The 18,774-nt window shown below is 39.7% G+C and overlaps 1 pseudogene; it reads left to right on the top strand.

The window, feature by feature from the left end:
- The first annotated feature begins 1,644 nt into the window (after positions 1-1,644).
- The window catches only part of LOC129006309 (zinc finger protein 37A-like), a 31,925-nt pseudogene continuing 14,795 nt past the window's right edge, over positions 1,645-18,774 (top strand).

Here is an 18,774-nt window from a genome sequence, read left to right on the forward strand (position 1 = left end):
AATATCCTGATTCTTTTACGTGGATGGTACGGTACTAAATGCTTTTCCAGCATGGGAACAAGTGGGATTATCATCAGTGGTGGTAAAGAAGGGAATAGAAGTCGGGCACGGTGGCTCACGCCTGTAATCCCAGCACTTTGGGAGGCCAAGGCGGGCGGATCACGAGGTCAAGAGATTGAGACCATCCTGGTCAACATGGTGAAACCCCGTTTCTACTAAAAATACAAAAAAATTAGCAGGCTTGGTGGTGCACGTCTGTAGTCCCAGCTACTCGGGATACTGAGGCAGGAGATTCGCTTGAACCCAGGAGGCAGAGGTTGCAGGGAGTTGAGACTGTGCCACTGCACTCCAGCCTGGGTGACAGAGCGAGACTCCATCTCAAAAAAAAAAAGGGAATAGAAATGGAGAAAAATGCTTCTGTTTTGGTCAGTGGACATTTATTTTATTTTTAACTTAAACTTCAATAGCTGTTGGAGTACAATTGGTTTTTGGTTATGGATGAATTATAAAATGGTGAATTTTGAGATCTTAGTGCACCTGTCACCCGAGTAGTGTACACTGTACGTAATGTGCAGTTTTCTGTTTTGTTTTGTTTTTTGAGACTGAGTTTCGCTCTTGTTGCCCAGGCTGCAGAGCAATGATGCGATTTCGGCTCACTGCAACCTCCACCTCTTGGGTTCAAGCAATTCCCCTGCCTCAGCCTCCCAAATAGCTGGGACTGCAGGTGTGTGCCACCACGCCCAGCTAATTTTGTATTTTTAGTAGAGACGTGGTTTCACCGTGTTGGCTAGGCTGGTCTTGAACTCCTGACTCCCGCCTCCGCCTCCCGAAGTGCTGAGATTACAGGTGTGAGCCACCTCGCCTGGCCATGTGTAGTTTTTTTAAATCTCCCGCCTCCTTCCCACCAGCCCCCTTCTGAGTCTCTAAAGTCCATTTTATCACTCTGTAGGCCTCTGTGTACTCATAGCTTAGCTCCCACTTATAAGTGAGAACCTACGGTTTTTGGTTTTCCACTCCTGTGTTACCTCTGTCAGTGAACATTTTAAAAAGTTATTGTGATCAAGAGATCCAACATACTCCTGAAGAATGGAAAATGCAGGTTTGCCATGAAAGATGGTATTATGTGGTTTAACAAATAAAATTTGAAGAGCAATTCCGAGTTACCTTTACAAGTGTACAGGCTGGTAATGCTCATGTCCAGCGTGTTTTCTCATGGTGAGCGTCAGGTGGACCAGAACCAAGCAAGTGGAGCCACAGGCACAAGTGGAGGTAGTGCTGAGGCAGCGCAGCAGGGCCGCAGGAACCGACCATGTCTGGAGAAATTCCACTCCTGAATTCTGCCAAAAAAGGAAGTGTTGAGGACAGCCAAATCATCAGGGAGATGTAATTCATAAGAAACCTGTGTAATTTAAATACTCATAATTTATTTCAGCTAACGAATAAAACTGCAGTACTGCACTCTGTGCCTCTGGGAACTAACTACCCAATGTGGCTGAAATCTCATGCCATTTTTTAAAGGAGCGGCACGAGGGCCTTTGGGAAATGTAGTCTTCACTTTCTCAGGGAGTGGCACGAAGGCTTGTGGGAAATGTGGCTTGCACTTTCTAAGAGAGCCGCGCGAGGACTTGTGGGAAATGTAGTGTGCACTTTTTGGCCCCAGTCGCGGGAGCCGCTTCGGGCCTTCTGCGCATGTGCGCGGTGTGGCTCCAAGTTTGTTTTTCTCCGGTGCAGCCTGGAAGGGAGGGCTCCCGGCATCTCCCCGCCTGGGGGCAGAGGACGCGGAGGTTAGAGTACGGGAGGGCTGGAGCGAGGGTGGACTGGAGGTGCCGCTTGGCCTGGAGGTGGGAGAGAGGGAGCGGCTTTGCCGCCTGGCCTGGGTCCTAATCCTGCCCTGGTTCTTCTGCTCCCGAAGGGAACGCAGGTCCCGCGCCTGTGACAAGTGAGGTTGGATTTTCTCTTCCCTGAGATGAAGGATGCCCGGAGGCCTCGGCAGGACCGCGCGGAAACGGGCCTTCTGCCCAAAAGATGCGTGCTTCTCTCCTTATTCTTTCCCCTCAGAATCTCGCTGTCTCCTTCCAACCACCTGTAGTCGGCATCCCCGCATTGTCACTGCGATGCAGAGGCAAGCGGGGTGGCGGGAAGCACCCGCGGGGCGGGGAGGGACCCTGCGGGTGCGGACTCCATACCCAGCCTCTGCCCAGCGTCACCCCGCTTGCTATGTCCTCGCAGGTCGCAGCTTCATGGCCTGACGCCTTCAGGAAGTATTTTGAAGTGATCATGGCTGTGGATTGGGGGATTTCTTGTTTCCACTGACCTGTGAGGCCCCGCACGTGGAGGGAGGCACCCCGGGCCCTCCCGCACTTTCCGGCCTCACCTGTGTCCCTAGTAGCAGTGGGCATTTCCAGACGGTCCAGCTTGTGGCTCAAGTGACAGGAAGATGTAGGAGCTTTCAGTCTTGGATGAGGATTCGAACTGAAGGGCTTAGGCCCAGCTGTCTTGGAGCAAAACATCTGTTGTGGGGTGAGAAGGGAAGGTGGGGGCGTGAGGGTGCAGGGACCCTCCTAGGAGGACACCAGACCAGTTGGGCCGAGACGTCATTAGAGATCTAGAGCATGGGTGGGAGGAGCAGAGGCTCGATTTGTGTCCTGTCCAGACTCCCACAGGCTGGGTGATGGTGGGAGCTTTGTGCCCATTCAGATGTGGCGGCAGAGGAGGGCCAGGCCGAAGGAGCAGACAGCACCGCTTCTTGGGGAGTTGTGAAGGCATCATGCGGAGGGCCGAGCTTAGCAGCCAAGTGGAGGACAGCACCCTCCATGCCTGGATTCGTTACTCGCTCGTTCTAGATGTTGAGCTGCTGGCGCATTGCAGCACAACTAGAGATGTACGGATGCCCCCATCTTGATCTTACAGAATCAGAGGTGCAGCCGCAAGAAAGGTCTGTAAGTTATCTATTTCGGCTTTATTTAAAAGATAGGATGGGGTGGGGTGGACAGGAAACAAGCTTAACATGTTAAGTGACTGTTGACATTGACACATTTTGTTGTGGCAGAGTCAAGAACAGACACTGAGTCGCTTGAGGACTCAGGCGGGTGTTTGCTGCATTGACAACAGAGTAAGTAAAAATCCGTTTGCTTTTTAAAATCCAAAGATGGTTTTGAGAACCTGAAACCAAGTTAGAGCAAGTTCGTTTTCCTTCCAAAAAAACTGGGCTCTGCCTGGCGCAGTGGCTCACGCCTGTAATCCCAGCACTTTGGGAGGCTGAGGCCGGCAGATCATGAGGTCAGGAGTTCGAGACCAGCCTGGCCAACATGGTGAAACCCCGTCTTTACTAAAAATACAAAAAAATTAGCCAGATGTGGTGGTGCGCACCTGTAGTCCCAGCTACTTGGGAGGCTGAGGCAGGAGAATCACCTGAACACAGGAGGCAAAGGTTGCAGTGAGCCAAGATCGTGCCATTGCACTCCAGCCTGGGTGACAGGGCAGGACTCTGTCTCACAAAAGCAAACAAAAAAAACTGGGCTGAAAAATACCACATCACTTTTTTCAAAACCTTGTTGGGAGTCTCTGGTTTATAATAAAGATTAAAACCTGAGTATTTTTGTTTAGCATCAGTTTTAATGAAAGTATTATGTTCCATTCTTTGGCTTTTCCTAACTTGCTTAATTAGTTTAATATATTGGTTTGTATACTCGGTTAGAGTACAGCATAAGTTGTTTATAAGTCAGTAGAAAACCAAACGTTTTTACATTTGAAAACTAATGTGTCCAAGCAGTACATAACCATGCCAGAGTCATGCATGGACGTGTGAGTATCTCCCTTTTAGAGATGTTTTGCCAGCTGGGAAGTGGACATTTTTAGGCAAGTGACATTTCTCATGATCTTTTCTTATTTCTCAGCTACCACCTGTCGGCTTTCTCTGCTCTGCCAACACTAGTGGAAGATGATCACATCCCAGGTAAGTTGTTTATTTTTTCACAGTTTTGCTTAAAAGTAATTATTGAGGTTTAAAAAATGTCTATACATTCATATGAAAGTAGAAATAACATCCCGGAAAATATAGAGGAGAGGTCACATTACAGTTCATGGGTCAAATGCAGCCTACTGTCTGATTTTTTATGGTCCACAAATGAAGGATGGTTTTTATATTTTTAGGTGGCTGAGGGAAAAAAACCAAGAGTATTATTTTGCTTGGAAATTATGTGAAATTCAGACTTCACTGTCTATGAAGTTTTATTGGGACTCAGCTATACTCATGTATTTAGGTATTGTCTGTTGGTACTTTCACACTACAAAGGCAGAGTTGACTGGTTGCAGCAGAGACTGTAATGGCCCACAAGCCTAAAATATTTACTGTGTGACCCTTTACAGAAAATGTTTGCTGATTTCTGATAGAGAGTTGATGAAGAGTAAGACAAAAATGTCATATAGGTGAATGCAGATCTTGTGATCTTACAGTTGTGAAACTGGAACATAAAACAGTTTATCAGTGGGCTTTATTAGGTAACATTGTGAAACTTCCGATGACAGTCTTGCAGTTACATAAAAAAGTAGTACAACAAAGTGAATAATTCATGTACAGTCCAGGGGAAAACTTAAGAGATCGCAAAAGAAAGTATATGATTAAAAAATTCAAATAGGCTGGGCACATTGGCTCATGCCTGTAATCCCAGCACTTTGGAAGGCCGAGGTGGGTGGATCATGAGGTCAGGAGTTCGAGACCAGCCTGACCAACATGGTGAAACCCTGTCTCTACTAAAATTACAAAAATTAGCTGGGCATGGTGGCACGTGCCTGTAATCCCAGCTAGTCAGGAGGCTGAGGCAGGATTATCACTTGAACCTGGGAGTTGGAGGTTGCAGTGAGCCAAGATCATGCCACTGCACTCCAGCCTGGGCAACAGAGTGAGACTCCATCTCAAAAAAAAAAAAAAAAAAAAAAAAAATCCAATGAATTGTGTAGCATTAGGACTCATGGTTTTTTAAAGAAACAGTCCTGGTAGGCTAGGGTGATCATGGGTTGTTAGGATGTGGCAGGCTTTGTGACAGCCTTAGAGACTGGGCAGAAATGGAATATTTGCAATAACTTTTGAGGGATTCTACCTAAAAAAAAAATAATTATGGTAAAACACACATCACATGAAATTCACAAGCCATTTTAAAGTATAGAATTCAATGACTTTAGTACATTCACAATGTTGTACAACCATAACCACCATTTATTTCTGGAATATTTTCATCACACCAAAAGGAAACAGCACCCTTAATAAGCAGTATTGTAACTTAATAAGGAGTTGCTCCCTTTTCCCCCCTCTGTTCCCAGCCGCTAGCAACCAATAATCTCCTTTCTGTCTTTATAGATTTGCCTATTTTGGATATGGCATATGAATGGAATCATACAATTTGTGTCTGATCTCTCACTTAGAATAATGTTTTCAAGACCCATTTATGTTGTAGCTGTATATCAGTACTTTGTCCCTTTTTATGATGGAACAATATTTTATTATATGGATATACCACCTTTTGTTTATCCATTCATCTGTTGATGGATATTGGGGGTCATCCTGTGTTTCGCTGTTGTGGATAGTGCTCCTATGAGCATTCATGTACAAATATTTGTTTGAATACATGCTTTCAATTGTTTTGGGTATACACCTATGAGTGAAATTGCTGGGTGATATGGTAATTTTACATTTAATTTATTGTGAAACCGACAGTTTTCCACAGCAGGGTGCTTTGCAATCCATAGGAATTTTTAGTCAGCTTTTCTATTTCTGCAAAAAAGTATGTTGAGTTTTCGATAAGTATTGCATTGGGTAAGTATTAGAGTGGGTGATAACACTTTGGGGAGTGTTATCTTAATATTAAATCTTATAATCAATGAACATAAGATTTTTTTTCCTTAGATCTTCTATCCTTCATTAATGTTTTGTAGTTTTCAGTGTACAAGTGTTGCATATCCTTGCTTAAATTTATTAAATAGTTTTTCATTTAAATTCTATTGTAAATTATATGAAATTCAGACTTCAGTGTCTATAAAGTTTTATCAGGACTCAGCCATACTCATGTATTTATGTATAGCCTGTGGGTACTTTCACACTACGAGGGCAGAGTTGACTGGTTGCAGTAGAGACTGTGATGGCCCACAGGCCTAAAATTTCTTTTGTTTCAATGCTGTTGTAAGTGGAATTGTTAATTTGCTTTTTGACTGCTCATTGTAATGAGTACACAACTAATTTTTGAGTGTTGATCTTGTATCTTGTAATTTTGCTGAATTTGTTTCCTACTTCTAGTAGTTTCTTTGTGGATTCTTTAGTATTTTCTGCATATAAGATCATGTCATCTGCAAACAAAACTATTTTCTTTCTTTCTTTCCAATTTGGGTTTATTTATTTATTTACTTAGCCTAATTGCTCTGGCTGGAATTTTTAGTACAATGTTGAATATATGTGGCCAAAGCAGGCATCTTCATTTATTGTTAGTTTTTTGTTTTAGCAATCTTAACTATTTTTGGATGTACAGTTCAGAAGCAGTGTTAAGTATATTCATATTGTACATCTAATCACCAGAACTTTTTCATTGTGAGAAATTGAAATTCTCTACCCATTAAAAAATAACTCCCCATTTTCCCCTCCTCCTTGCCCCTGGCAACCACCATCCTACATTCTGTTTCTATGAGTTTCACTATTTTTGCTATATCTCATATAAGTGAAATCATACAGTATTTGTCTTATTGTGACTGGCTTATTTCACCTAGCATAATGTCCTCAAGCTTCCTCAGTGTTGTAGCATGTGTCAGAATTTATCTCCTTTCAAATGTTGAATGATATTTCATTGTACCCATGTTTTGTTTATTCATTCATCTGTCAGTGGACATTTGGGTTCCTTCCTCCTTTTAACTGTTGTGTATAATGCTACTGTGAACATGGGGTACAACTATTCTTTGAGATCCTTCTTTCAGTTATTTTGGTTATATACTCAGAAGTGGTATGGATGGAACCTATGGTAATTCTATTTTTAATTTCTTGAGGAAACACTGACCTGTTTTCTACAGAAGGTGCACCATTTTACAGTCCCATCCTCAGTGTACAGGATTCTGATTTCTCCATATCCTTGCCAACACTCGTTATTTTCTTTTGTTGTTTTGATAGCAGCCATTGTAATGGGTGTATGGTAATTTTTCATTGTGGTTTTGATTTATATTTCCCTAACGATTAGTGACGTTGAGCATATTTTCATAAGCTTGCTGGCCATTTATATATCTTTTATGGAGAAATGTCTCTTCAAGTCCTTTGTCCATCTTTGAATCAGGTTATTTTGTCTGTTTTGAGTTGTAGAGGTTCTTTATATATTTTTTATATTAATTCCTCATCAGATACATGAATTGCAAATGTTTCCTCCTGTTGTGTTTGTTGTCTTTTCATTCAGTTAACTGTGTCCTTTGATGCACAATTTTTAAGTTTGTTGTAGTCCAATTTATTTTTACTTTTGTTGCCTGTGGTTTTTGGTATTATATCCAAGAAAACATTGCCACACAAATCCATTCTCCTATGTGTTCTGCCATTAGTTTTGTAACTTACTTCTTAGATTTACGTCTTTGATTCATTTTGAGTTAATTTTTTTGTTTTTGTTTTGTTTTGCATGTGGCTATCCAGTTTTACCAATACTATTTGTTAGAAAAATTGTCCTTTCCCTATTAACTGTTCTTGACAACTTTTTTGAAAGTCATTTTACCATACATGCATGGATTTTCAAGATTATTTTGGCTAGTTGAGATCCCTTGAAATTCCATGTAAACTTCAGGATGATTTATTTCTATTTCTGTTACTATGTCTCCTTTGTAGACTGACTTTTTTTTTTTAATCAATATGTAGTGTTTTTCTCTTGTAACAATTTTTGATTTAAAGTCTCTTTTGTCTCAGTATAGCCACCTGGCATTCTTTAGGTTACTATCCTCCTCTGTCATTTCAATTTCAACCTATTGTGTTATGTGTTTGTATCTAAAGAGAGTGTCTTGTAGACAATATGTACCTGGATCATATATTTGTATTTAATTTGCCAATTTATTTTCATTTTTTTATTTTATTTTATTTTTGAGACAGAGTCTTACTGTGTCACCCAGGCTGGAGTGCAGTGGTGTGATCTTCACTCTCTGCAACCTCTGCCTTCAGTGTTCAGGCAGTTCTTCTGCCTCAGCCTCCCAAGTAGCTGAGATTGCAGGTGCACACCACTATACCTGTCTAATTTTTGTTTTTTTTTGTTTTTTTTTTGTTTTTAGTACAGACAGGGATTCACCGTATTGGTCAGGCTGGTCTCAAACTCCTGACCTCGTGATCTGCCTGCCTTGGCCTCCCAAAGTGCTGGGATTACAGGTGTGAGCCACTGTGCACAGCCTATTTTGCCAATTTCTGTCTTTTACTTGGGAGTTTACTTTATTTACATTTAGAGTAAATGATAAACTGAGAAAGGACTTATGCCATTTTGCTATTTGTTTTCCATACGTATTATATCTTTTTTGTTTTCAGTTTTTCTGTGTATGCCTTCTTTTGTGTTCGTTTTTTTCTAATGTGTCATTTTAATTCCTTTTGTATTTGTAGTCATTATTTACCTAGTGTTAATACTTGGAATTGCAGTTAGCATATTGAATTTATAACAGTCTAGCTTGCATTAATACTAACTAAGCCTTAATATTATATAAAAACTCTGCTCCTGTACAGCTTTGTCCCTGTCCTTTGTCTTCTTATTGTCACATTTTATGCCTTCATAAATAGTGTGCACATTACCATAGATTTATAATTATTGTTTTATGTATTTGTCTTTTAAATCATATAGAAAAAAGAGAGAACATAAAAGCCAAGAATACAATAAGACTGGCTTTTGCATTTACTTACAGTAGTTACTTTTACCATTTGAATTTTTTGTGTGTTTGGATTGGAGTTACTGTCTAATGTCCTTTTGTTTCAACCTTAAGGACTTCCTTTTGCATTTCTTGTAGGACAGATCTAGTACTAATAAATTCTCTCAGATTCTGTTGATCTAGGAATGTTTTCATTTCTCCTTCATTTTTGAAAGGCAGTTTTGCCCGATGTAGAATTTTTGATATATTTTTTTCTTTTGGCACTTGAAAGGTGCCATTATCCTACTGCCTCTGGCCTTCATGGTTCCTAATAAAAGGCTGGCTGTTAATCTTATTTCAGATCCTTTGTACATGGTTAGTCCCTTATCTCTTGCTACTTTTGAGATTCTTTGTCTTGTGACAATTTATTGTTTCTCTCAGTTTGAAGTTCTTTGAGCTTATCCTAATTATGGTTTCTTGAGAGTCTTGGACATAGAGATTCATGTCTTTCATCAATTTGGAAGGTCTTCGGACATTATTTCTTCAGATTTTTTTGGTTCCCTTTTCTCCTCTTCATCAGCAACTCTTCTTATTAACTTGTTGGTATGCTTGATGTTGTCTCATGGATCTCTTAGGCACTGTCCATTATTCACCATTCTTTTTCTCTGCTCTGCAGAATGAGTAATCTCCATCAGTGTCTTCAATTTTGCTGATTCTTTGTTCTCTTTGAGCTCCAATCTGTTATTAAATCCTTTCACTGGTTTTAAAAAAATTTAGTTTTTGTACTTGTCAGGTCCAGACAGTCCTATTTACATTTTTGTAATTTTGTTCTGTATATTAATATTTTGTATTTGGCACAGCATCTTTCACCTGGTTTGTTATTTCTTTGTCTGGTTTCATTTAGCTCTTTGCACACATTTAGAACAGTGGATTTAAATTCTTTATCTAGTAAGACCAATAACAAAGGTGTCTTTGAGGACTGGTTTTATTCATTTCTTTTTTCTGTGTGTCTGTGGGTCATATTATCTTCTTTGCATTCCTCATAATTTTTTATTGAAAACAGAACATTTTGAATATTAAAATGTGTTAAATCTAAAAATCAGATTCTTTTCCCCAGAATTTCTTGTTGCTTTTATTTTGCATTGTTTGTTTATTTTGTGACTTTTCAAAACTATTTTTCTAAAGTTCTTTGTTGTACATGGTCACTGAAACCTCTGTTCTGTTAGTTTAATGGTCAGTTTGTGATCTGACAGAGATTTCTTTAATTGCCCAAAGCCAAAACAAAACAAAAAACTCTTCTGGTCTTTGCATATTGGCGCTGTTTTAGGGCACTCTTGTAATGGTTTGCCAGGCCATTTACATCTCTGTATAAAACTTTAATTCCTGCTTACACTGAGCCTGAAGGTCAACCAGACTGAAAGCTTAGATTCCTCTCAGGTTTCTTGTGAGCGTGCATATTGCCCTGGCCTTGCACATAACCTCAATTCCCTGGTTTATGCAGGAGCTTTTCAAACCCCTTATCCCCATCCCGGCCTCCAGGTATTTCCTTCCCAGTTTTTCCACTCCCAGTTTTGTCATTCCATCTGCTGCTTTTCTCATCTGGCTGCTGAGGCCAGATAATTTCTTTAAATGATTTCAACTAGCACTTCCTGGAAGACTAGCCCTGAGAAAGTTCCAAGGCAGGCAAAACAAAGACAAGCCTGTGAGCCACTTCTTCAGAGAGCCCGCATAGACAGATCAAAATACACAACTACAGTTCTCTGAAAACAAAGTGCATACTGTCCATTTTGGCACAGGCATCAGCAAGCCACACAAGGAATGTTTTGGGTGTACTAGGTTTTTAATTAGATTGGAGAATTCTGAAAAGCTTGATGCTGAGAGGGTTTTTTTTTTTTTTTTTCCAGCTTAATTGTTGCTTTAGTTTGGGATGGAGTTTTGGAGTTACCTATTCCATTTTCAGCCTTCTTCCCACATCAATTTTTGGGTAATTACTCTGTGGCACAACAGATACGCCTGGCCCATCTTGTCCTTTTCCTGCACTACCTCTGCCATCAGCCATTTCTCCAAAGGACATTGTTCTTTCTAGTGGAGGATGGAATTTAAAAACCAAGAACTGGGTGCTCATTGTTAGAGGCTGTCACTGCCTCAGACCCTCTCAATTGACAGAGTTAGGAAATATATGTATATATGTATACATACACACACACAGAAATACACATGTGTACACTTATTTTTGTATTGGTTTGTCTATACATATTTTTTAAACAATGAGTTTACATAGACATTTCCCAGTTTCAATCTTAACCCCATAGCCTTTCTGTTTTCCATCTTTGTAACTTCTTTCTCCAACAGTAAGAAACCAGACTATATCATTATCCACAATATTTGTTTGCTCCTTCTCCCTGTTTGTATCCAGTCATTTTTTTTTTGTTTTTTTGTTTGTTTTTGAGATGGAATTTCACTGTTTGTGCCCAGGCCAGAGTGCAATGGCATTACCTCAGCTCACTGCAACCTCCACCTTCTGGGTTCAAGTGATTCTCCTACCTCAGCCTCTGAAGTAGCTGGGATTGGAGGCATGTGCCACCACACCTGGATACTTTTGTATTTTTAGTAGAGATGGGGTTTCTCCATGTTGATCAGGCTGGTCTCGAACTCCCAACCTTAGGTGATCTGCCCTCCTTGGCCTCCCAAAGTGTTGGGATTACAGGTGTGAGCAACTGCACCTGACCTGTATCTAATCTTCTAAACCTGCCAGCGCTACCTGTCTCCTCAGCTCTGGTTTGATCCCTTAGATTACCATCTTCCTGGAATTATCCATACTTGCTATATTAAATATTCAAATCAGATTTGATGTATTGAACATTCTAGAAGTTAAAAGGGGCCATTTGACTAAGTCTTATTTTTGGAAAAACATTATTACTTTATGTAAGCTTATCAAAAATAAAATTTCTGCTTATTGGCAGCACAGTATCGAAACCTGTCTTTCCAGGTTGTCAAGCCACTACTTTGTCCATTAAGTTATAAGGTCACTTATCTCATTCATGAAGGAAGGCAGAGCTTCCTAATCACCTCCTAAAGGCCATGCCTCTTCATACTATTGCAATGGTATTAGATTTCAACATATGAAGTTGTGAAGGGCACAAACATTCAGACCATAACACTAAATATTTTATTCTACTGGACACTATCATAAATGGGATTATTTTCTGAATTTCCTTTTGGATGGTTCAGTGTTGGAGTATTTTTTTTACAAAAAAACTTAATTGTTATGTGTTGATTTTGTACTCTGCAACTTCGCCAAAACCATTTGTTAGCTCGTAGATTTTTTGTGGATTATTTGCTAAATAATGTTATCTGCAAATAGAGTAGTTTTACTTCTGCCTTCCAATTTGAATGTCTTTTATTTCTTTTTCTTGCCTATTTGCTCTGGCTAGAACTTTTAATACAGTGTTGAATTGCAGTGGTGAAAGCACTATCCTTTGCCTGTTCATGATCTTAGTGGGGGATGTGTCAGTCTTTCACTATGGTGTATGTTACCTGTGAGTTTTTTATATATGCACTTTATTATGTTGAGGAACTTTGCTTCCTTTCCTCTGTTTTCTGAGTTTTATTATCCTTGAATGGTATTGGGTTTTGTATTTTTTCCTGCATCATTGATATGATCATGTGTTTATTCATTTGTTTTTTTAATGCGGTGTCTTACACTGATTAATTTTCTTATATAGAACCACTCTTGCATTCCTGGGATAGATCCAATTTGGTCATAGTAAGTAATGTTCTTAATATGCTGCCATATTTGGTTTGCTAGTATTTTATTGATAATTTTTTGCATCTGTATTCATAAGGGGTATTAGCCTGTAATTTTATTTTCCTGTGAAGTCTTTTTTTGGCTTTGGTATCAAGATAATGCTGGCTGGCATTATAAAACTCATGGGAATTAGTTAGGAAGTATTCCCTTCTAATTTTTGGAAATGTTTGAGGAAGATTAGTATTACTTCTTTAATTTGATAGAATTGACCAGTGAAGCCATCTTACCCTGGATTTTTTGCCCTTGGGCAGTTTTTAAAAAAATTACTGATATATCTCTTTACTTGTTATAAGTATGTTGAGATTTTCTATTTCTTCTTGAGTCAGTTTTAGTAATGTGTGTGCTTCTAGGAAATGTGTCTATTTCACTGAGTTACTTAATTTATTAGTGTACAGTTGTTCATAGTATTCTCTTATAACCCATTTTTTTTGTAATGTCACTTTCATTGCTGATTTTAGTTCTTTGAATTTCTTTTCTTTAGTCAACCTAGCTAAAAGCTTATGAATTTTGTTCTTTTTAAGGAATCAGCTTTTGGATTTTTTGGTTCTCTGTAGTTTTCTATTTTCTGTTCACTTATCTTTGCTCTAATATGTATTATATCCTTCCTTCTGCTAGCTTTGGGTTTAGTTTGATCCTTCTTTGCTAGTTGCTGAAGGTGTAAAGTTATTGATTTCTTTCTTTTTGAAAATAGGCATTTATTGCTATAAATCTCCCTACAGGCATACTCTTGGCTGCATCCCATAAGTTGTGATACAGTCTCTTTACTTTTTCACCCATTTCTAAGTATTTTTAAATTTCCTTTGTGCTTTCTCATTTGATCCATTTAACGTTAATATCCATGTTAAACATTTTTTTCTGTTACTGATTTCTAGCTTTATCCTATTACGGTCAGAAATTTTTTTTTTATTATTTCAGTCTTTTTAAATTTACTGAGATTTATTTTGTGCCCTAATCTGTGGGCTTCCCTGTAGAATGTTTCTTGTGCACTTGAGAATAATGCATATTCTGCTATTGGTAGGTGGAGTAGTCCACATACTTCTCTTAGGCCTACTTGGCTTATACCATTATTCAAATGCTCTGTTTTCTTACTGATCTTCTGTCTGGATATTCTATCCATTAATGAAAGCAGAGCAATGAAGTGTCCAACTATTATTACCGAACTCTGCATTTCTTCATTTAAATCCGTCAGTGTTTGCTTTATATATTTGGTTCTATTTTCTTTGATCCATGTATGTTTGCAATTGATTTTTTTTATTAACACTTTTCCAGTTGTATAATGTCCTTCTTTGTTTCTTGTAACAGTTTTTTAGTTAAATTCTGTTTTTTTTTTTTGCTGTTGTTGTTTGTTCTTCTGGCATTAGTGTAGCTACCCAACACTCTTTTGGTTATTATTTGCATAAATATCTTTCTTCATCCTTTCACATTCAGCTTACTGGTTTTGGATCTACAATGAGTTTCTTGGAGACAGCTTATGGATAGATTTTTTTTCTTTTTTTTTCCCCTTATTTTCTGTTTTTAATTTTTATGGATACCTAGTGAGTATATATATTTATGTGATTTATATACATGAGGTATTTTGATATAGGCCTACAATGTGTAAAATCACATCAGAGTGAGTGGGGTATCCATCACCTCCAGCACTTATCCTTTCTTTGTGTTACAATCAAATTATACTCTTAATTATTTTAAAATATACAGTAAATTATTGTTGGGATTTGCTGGCAAGATGGCCGAATAGGAACAGCTCTGGTCTGCAGCTCTCAGACAGACTGATGCAAAATGTGGGTGATTTCTGCATTTTCAACTGAGGTACCTGGGTCATCTCACTGGGACTGGTGGGACAGTCAGTGCAGCCCATGGAGGGTGAGCTGAAGCAGGATGGGGCGTCATCTCATCCAGGAAACACAACGGGTCTGGGAACTCCCTCTCCTAGCCAAGGGAAGCCATTAGGGACTGAGCCATGAGGAATGGTGCACTCTGGCCCAGATACTGCACTTTTCACACAGTCTTCACAACCTGCAGACCAGGAGATTCCCTCTGGTGCCTATGCCACCAGGGCCTGGGTTGCAAGCACAAAACTTGGTGGCCATTTGGGCAGACACCAAGCTAGCTGCAGGAGTTTTTTTTCATACCCCAGTGATGCCTTGGAACACCAACGAGACAGGACCGTTCACTCCCCTAGAAAGGGGGCTGAAGCTGGGTATCCAGTGACCTGGCTTGGCAGGTCCTACCCCCATGGAGCCCAGCAAGCTAAGATCCACTGGCTTGAAATTTTCACTGCCAGCCCAGCAGTCTGAGCTCAATGTGGGATACTCGAAACTTTTGGGAGGAGGGGCCCCTGCCATTGCTGAGGCTTGTGTAGGCAGTTTTACCCTCACAGTGTAAACAAAGCTGCCTGGAAGATCAAACTGGGTGGAACGCACCACAGCTCAGCAAGGCTGAGACTGTCTCTCTAGATTCCTCCTCTCTGGGCAGGGCATCTCTGACGAAAAAGGCAGCATCCCCAATCAGGAGCTTATAGATAAAACCCCCATCTCCCTGGGATAGAGCACCTGGGGGAAGGGGTGGCTGTGGGCACAGTTTCAGCAGACTTAAAGGTTCCTTCCTGATGGCTCTGAAGAGAGCAGCAGATCTCCCAGCACAGCGTTCAAGCTCTGCTCAAGGTCAGACTGCCTCCTGAAATGAGTCACTGACCCCCATGTCTCCTGACTGGGAGACACCTTCCAGTAGGGGCCGACAGACACATCATACAGGAGAGCCCCAGCTGGCCTCTGGCAGGTGACCCTCTGGGACAAAGCTTCCAGAGAAAGGAACAGGCAGCAATCTTTGCTGTTCAGCAGCCTCCACTGGTGATACCCAGCAAACAGGGTCTGGAGTGGAACTCCAGCAAACTCCAGCAGACCTGCAGCAGAGGGGCCTGACTGTTAGGAGGAAAACTAACAAACAAAAAGGAATAAGATCAACATCAAAAAAAAAGGGCATCCACTCAGAGTCCCCATCTGTAGGTCACCAACATCAAACACCAAAGTTAAGGAAATCCATGAAGATGGGGAGAAACCAGTGTAAAAAGCTGAAAATTCCAAAAACAAGAATGCCTCTTCTCCTCCAAAGGATCACAACTCCTTGCCAGCAAGGGAAGAAAACTGGATGGAGAATGAGTTTGACAAATTGACAGAAGTAGGCTTCAGAAGGTAGGTAATATCTAACTACTCCAAGCTAAAGGAGCATGTTCTATCCCAATGCAAGGGAGCTAAGAACATTGAAAAAAGATTAGACGTATTGCTAACTAGAATAACCATTTTAGAGAAGAACATAAATCACCTGATGGAGCTGAAAAACACAGCATGAGAACTTCGTGAAGCATACACAAGTATCAATAGCTGACTCAATCAAGTGGAAGAAAAGGTATAAGAGATTGAAGATCAGATTAATGAAATAAAGTGAGAAGACAAGATTACAGAAAAAAGAACAAAAAGGAATGAACAAAGCTTCCAAGAAATATGGGACTATGTGAAAATACCATATCTATGTTTGTTTGGTGTACCTGAAAGTGACAGGCAGAATGGAACCAAGTTGGAAAACACCCTTCAGGATATCATCCAGGGGAACTTTCCCAACCTAGCAAGAGAGGCCAACATTCAAATTCAGGAAATACAGAGAATACCAAAAAGATACTCCTTGAAAAGAGCAACCCCAAGACATATAATCATCAGATTCAGCAAGGTTGAAATGAAGGAAAAAATTTTAAGGTCAGCAAGAGAGAAAGGTCAGGTCACCCACAAAGGGAAGCCCAACAGACTAACAGCAGCTCTCCCTGCAGAAACACTTCAAGCCAGAAAAGCATGGGTGCCAATATTCAACATTCTTAAAGAAAGGAATTTTCAACCCAGAATTGCATATCCAGCCAAACAAAGCTTCATAAGTGAAGGAGAAATAAAATCCTTTACAGACAAGCAAATTCTGAGAGATTTTGTCACCAACAGGCCTGCCTTACAAGAGTTCCTGAAGGAAGCCCTAAACGTGGAAGGGAACAACCAGTACCAGCCACTGCAACAACATACCAAATTGTAAAGACCATTGACACTATGAAAAAACTGCATCAGCTAATGGGCAAAATAACCAGCTAGCATCATAATGACAGGATCAAATTCACATATAACAATATTAACCTGAATTGTAAACGGGCTAAATGCCCCAATTAAAAGACACAGACTGGCAAATTGGATAAAGAGTCACCACCCATCAGTGTGCTGTACTCAGGAGACCCATCTCATGTGCAAAGACACACATCAAAATAAAGGGATGGAGGAATATTTACTAAGCAAATGGAAAGCAAAGAAAGCAGGGGTTACAATCTTAGTCTCTGATGAAACAGGCTTTAAACCAATGAAGATCAAAAGAGACAAAGAAGGGCATTACCTAATGGTAAAGGGATCAATGCAACAAGAAGAGCTAACTATCCTAAATATATATGCACTTAATACAGGAGCACTCAGATTCATAAAGCAAGTTCTTAGAGACCTACAAAGACTCCCACACAATAATAGTGGGAGACTTTAACATCCCACTGTCAATATTAGACAGTTCAACAAGACAGAAAATTAACAAGGATATTCAGAACGTTAACTCAGCTCTGGACCAAGCAGACCTAATAGACATCTACAGAACTCTCCCACCCAAATCAACAGAATATGTATTATTCTCAGCACCACAACACATTTATTCTAAAATTGACCACATAATTGGAAGTAAAACACTCCTCAGCAAATACAAAAGAATGGAAATCATAACAGTCTCTCAGAACACAGTGCAATCAAATTAGAAATCAGGATTAAGAATCTCACTCAAAACTGCACAATTACATGAAAACTGAACTACCTGCTCCTGAATGACTGCTGGGTAAATAACAAAATTAAGGCAGAAATAAAGAAGTTATTTGAAACCAATGAGAGCAAAGACACAACATACCAGAATCTCTGGGACACATTTAAAGTAGTGTCTAGAGGGAAATTTGTAGCACTAAATGCCCACAACAGAAAGCAGGAAAGATGTAAATTAGACACCCTAACATCATAATTAAAAGAACTAGAGAAGCAAGAGCAAACAAATTCAAAAGCTAGCAGAAGACAAGAAATAACTAAGATCAGAGCAGAACTGATGGAGATAGAAATACGAAAAACCCTTCAAAAAATCAGTGAACCCAGGAGCTGGTTTTTTGAAAAGATAAACAAAATAGAATAGCCAGAAGAATAAAGAAGAAAAGAGAGAAGAATCAAATAGATGCAATAAAAAATGATAAAGGGGCTATCACTACTGATCCCAGAGAAATACAAATTACCATCAGATAATACTGTAAACACCTCTATGCAAATAAACTGGAAAATCTAGAAGAAATGGATAGATTCCTGGACACATACACCCTCCCAAATCTAAAGCAGGAAGAAGTCAAATCCCTGAATAGACCAATAACAAGTTCTGAATTTGAGGCAGTAATAACCTACCAACCAAAGAAAGGTCTAGGACCAGATGGATTCACAGCCAGATACTACCAGAGGTGGAAAGAGGAGCTGATACCATTCTCTCTGAAACTATTCCAAGTAATAGAAAAAGAGGGAATCCTCTCTAACTCATTTTATGTGGCCAGCATTGTCCTGATACCAAAACCTTGCAGGGACACAACAAAAAAAGAAAATTTCAGGCCAATATCCCTGATGAACATCTATGTAAAAATCCTCAATAAAATACTGTCAAACCAAATCAAGCAGCACATCAAAAAGCTTATCCACCACAATCAAGTTGGCTTCATCCCTGGCATGCAAGGCAGGTTCAACATAGGCAAATCAATAAACATAATCCATCACATACAGAGAACCAATGAAAAAAAAACACATGATTATCTCAATAGGTGCAGAAAAGGCCTTTGACAAAATTCAACACCCCTTCATGCTAAAAACTCTCAAAAAACTAGGTATTGATGGAATGTATCTCAAAATAATAAGAGGTATTTATGACAAACCTACAGCCAATATACTGAATGGGCAAAAACTGGAAGCATTCCCTTTGAAAACCAGCACAAGATAAGGATGCCCTCTCTTACCACTCCTATTCAACATAATATTGGAAGTTCTGGTCAG

The sequence above is a fragment of the Pongo pygmaeus genome, chromosome 8 (assembly GCF_028885625.2).
Source record: "Pongo pygmaeus isolate AG05252 chromosome 8, NHGRI_mPonPyg2-v2.0_pri, whole genome shotgun sequence".
NCBI classification, from domain to species: Eukaryota; Metazoa; Chordata; class Mammalia; order Primates; family Hominidae; genus Pongo; species Pongo pygmaeus.